The following is a 4,417-nucleotide window of genomic DNA, read 5'->3' as shown; positions in this document are numbered from 1 at the left end:
TTGGTTGATATTGTTGTTCTTCCTATCAGACTGCAAACCCCTTCAACCATTAAAGGCTAGGCTCACAACCCAAACTATAAGAGGAATAGCTTTCTAATGTCTTGCTTTAACTGCATCAGTTCACCTTTCCAGACACTTTTAAGGATTTGGTATACCACCCACCGCAAAGGTGTCAATCACTCTTTCCTTGGAGAAATATCATCTCCAAAACATTCCCTGGGCACTTGATGTGCTGATGGTCACCAACACTATCAAGGCATTTCTGAGGTTGCTACTTTACTCAAAATACATACACATCTTTCTGTTTTCTACAATAGACATTATTTTTCAAATCTGTGTATTTTCTCCATTTTTTTATGACACATTCACGTTTATCTTCAGGGACCCAAGAATTGCTGTTGCTGCCATGGAGCTGAGTTAGAGTCCTATTCCTACTTCACTTGTTTCTGTTTACATTCGCGCTATGATCAGAGTCCAGTTTTTCATGCTTGGAAGCCAGTGTTCTTAGCCACAGCCAGCACACTAATCCATAGGAAGCATTTTATCTTTGCCATTCTGCAGACACAGTTTGATCACTTTAAAACTTCCAATGTATAATTTTAGTTGTTGAATAATGCTCAATTGTTTAACATAGAATATATAGCTAATTATTTTAAATTGGCTATCCTCACTCAGGATGATATTTTCTAATTCATTCCATTTGCTTGCAAAATTCATGATACACTCACTTTTAATAGCTGAATAGTATTCTGTTGTGTAAATGGACTACATTTTTTGTAACTGAAGAATGAATATTCGTCAGTTGATGTACTTCTGGGTAGATTCCAGCTTCTGGCTATTATAAATAAGGCTGCTATGAATATGGTAGAGCAAGTGGTTTTGTGGAATGGTAGGGCATCCTTTCGGCCATATGCCCAAAACTGGTATTCCTGGGTCTTCAGGTAGGACTATTTCCAATTTTTTGAGGAATCATCAGATTGATTTCCAGAGTAGTTGTAACAGCTTGCAATTCTACCAGCAGCGGAAGAGTATTCCTCTTTCTCTACATCCTCACCAGCCTTTGCTGTCACTTGAATTTTTGATCTTAGACATTCTGTTTATTTTAAGGTGGAATCTCAATGGAATCTCCATTACAATCCAACACAACTCTTCACAGACATGAAAAGAGAAATTTTCAATTTCACATGGAAAAACAAAAAACCCAGGATTGACAAAACAATTCTCAACAATAAAAGAATTTGTTTTCGAGGGGAATTATCATTCTTGACCTCAAGTTATACTACAAAGCAATAGTGATAAAAATGCTCTATATTGGTACAGAAATAGACACTTCAGTCAAAGGAATACAATCAAAGACCCATAAGTAAATTCACACACAAATGGATACTTGATCTTTGACAAAGAATCCAAAGACATGCAGTAGGAAAAAGAAAGCATCTTCAATAAATGATGCTGCTTTAATTGGAGGTTTGTAAGTAGGAGAATGAAAAACAATCTGTATTTATAACCCTGCACAAAGCTCATGTCCAAGTTGATCAAGGGTTTCAAGATAAAACTAGATACACTGAATCTAATAGAAGAAAAAACGGGAGAGATCAAACTCACTGTCACAGGAGAGAATTTCCTGAGTAGAACATCAATAGCTCAGACTCTAAGATCAACAATTGATACATGGAACCTCATGAAGCTGAAAAGCTTCTGTAAGGCAAGAAGACACCACCAATAGGACAAATAGGTAACCTATGGATTGGTAAAAAAAATCTTCACTAACCCTACATCTTATAGAGGGCTAGTATCCAAAATATATAAAGAACTCATAAAACCTCCAAAACACAAACAAACTAAAAAACAATTTAAAAAATAAGATGCAGAGCTAAACAGAGAATTCAAAATGGAAGAATTTTGAATGGCCAAGAAGCACTTAAAGAAATGTTCAACATACTTTATCAGAGAAATGCAAATCAAAATGATCCTTTGATTTCGTCTCATGCTATTTAATTTTTGTTATTAGCATTTCAATCTTGTTATGACATGCATAATGAAGTTATTAATGCTTCTATGTTTCTGAAAACATACGCTTTTTAATCACAGAGAATTTATTTTCAGAAGAATGGTTCATAATTTGGGCCCTTTATTTTGGGAGATGAAGAAAATTATTGATTTGCTGTCAATCTTTTATTTAATATAGACCTTGTTTTGACTTTATAATGAATGTGTTTTCAGATAATATTTTTGTAGTCAGAATTTTATACAGAAACAATCCCATTGGAACATGATATTACATTGACTACATTTTACATAGGAAATGGAAAATTTGTCCATGTGAATACAGAAGAGAAGGAGATGCATTGTCTGCTCTCTGCAAGTGGAAACCTTAGAAAAACATTGGCCTAATTTAGTATTAGTAGAAATGTCTGTGTTTCAGGCAATCCGGTCAATTGTGCTAATTTCAGACTGAAATGTGAAGGTAAGATGACCTGCACAACTTAGGAAAACAAGCAGGAAATTTATGACAAAATTCTCCTTTCTCTATTTTCTTTTCCAATTGGGAATCAGAAAAAAAAAAAAAAGCCTCCAAATCACATCAGAGAAGAAAATCTACAAGAGCAAATCCACCAATCTTAGTATTGTTTTCATCCAGGAAAAACATCAGAGGCATACTTTAAAATGCTTATCTGAGCACTGATGACAGATCAACTTGATATACAAAATTAACCACTATCTTTCATTTATTGTTGTTTTTTTCTTTAAGATTTATTTATTTTATTCATATGAATATCAGGTCCCATTACAGATGGTTGTGAGCCACCATGTGGTTGCTGGGAATTGAACTCAGGACGTCTGGAAGAGCAGTCAGTGCTCTTAACCACTGAGCCATCTCTCCAGCCCACCACTATCTTTCAACAATTGCTTTCATAAAATATATTTAATAATGATTTACTCTCCCAAAACTCCTCTCTGCCCACCTAAATTTAGTTCAACTGCCCCCTCTCTCTTTCTCTCTCTCTCTCTCTCTCTCTCTCTCTCTCTCTCTTTCTCTCTCTATTTCTCTTTCAAAAGAAACACCAAAATGTAGAAACAAAAATCTAAATAGAAAAAATACTTTCAAATATGGCAAAAATGAAATTGCAGCCATTAATATAAATCAAAATTATGTAATGTGAATTGTGAAAAGTTATTTAGAATATACATTTTAAATTTAGAGTTTCACGGTAGTAATCAATACTTCATCATAATTACTTAGCTTCTTGGTGAGCACAAAGCTAGTAAATATGACCAGATGACAGAAGAATGCAGTAAGATGCAACACCTGTAATGGTCTAAACAGGTCACTGGTGCTCAATGGCACTTAAAAAGCTATACCCTCATTTGACAAAATCATTTGAGGGATTTTATTTGGAGAGCCTCTATGTCATTAGATGAAAACAGGCATGATCATTGTAATGAGAATGGTCAATAATTTTCATGTACACACACACACACACATACACACACAAACACACATATACATATACATATACATATACATATACATATACATATACATATACATATACATATACATATACATATACATATACATATTCACTTCACATTCTGCCCCATTCCCAAAATATTTTACCCCCATCTGTCTTCCCCTCCTCATCTGAGTGAGTTGGGAGTCCCTGAGGGTATTCCCCTACCCTGGCACGTTAAGTATCTGATGGGCTAGACACACCCTTTCCCACTGAGGACAGACCTGGCAGCCCATCTAGAAGAAGAAATCACACATACAGACAACAGCTTTTGGGATAGGCACTGCTCCATTTATTTGAGACCCACATGAAGACCAAGCTGGACATCTGCTACATAGGTCAAGCCCATGTATGCTCTTTGCTTGGTTGTTCAGTCTCTGATAATCGCAAGGTTTTAGGTGATTTGAATGTCCTGTATTTATTGTGGAGTCAAAACTTTTCTTCTACAAGAGCCCCCAGCTCCATCCACTGTTTGGCTGTAGGTGTCTGCATCTGAATCAGCTACTTGGTGGAGCATCTCAGAGGACAACCATGCTAGAGTCCTGTCTGCAAGCATAACCGAGGATCAGTAACAGTGTCGAGGATTGGTGCTCATGAATGGGATGACTCTCAAGCTGGGGCTTTATTAGTTGGCCATTCCCTCGGCCTCTGCTCCATTCCCCTTCCCTGCATCTTGTAGACAGGATAAATTTTGAGTGGATTTTTTTCTGGGTGGGTTGGTGTCCCTATGTCTCCAATGGGGTTCTGACTGGATAAAGGAGGTGGCTTCTTCAGGTCCCATATCCACAATGCAATGAGTCATAGCTAAGGCCACCTCTACTGTTTCTTGGGTGCCTCCAATAACACATGTGTTTTGTCCTGGACATGCCCTCCCCCACATATCTTTGTCAGTTGCAGATTTT

This window comes from Grammomys surdaster, unplaced genomic scaffold (assembly GCF_004785775.1).
Source record: "Grammomys surdaster isolate TR1022 unplaced genomic scaffold, NIH_TR_1.0 347, whole genome shotgun sequence".
Lineage (NCBI taxonomy): Eukaryota > Metazoa > Chordata > Mammalia > Rodentia > Muridae > Grammomys > Grammomys surdaster.
This window is presented reverse-complemented; position numbering follows the sequence as displayed.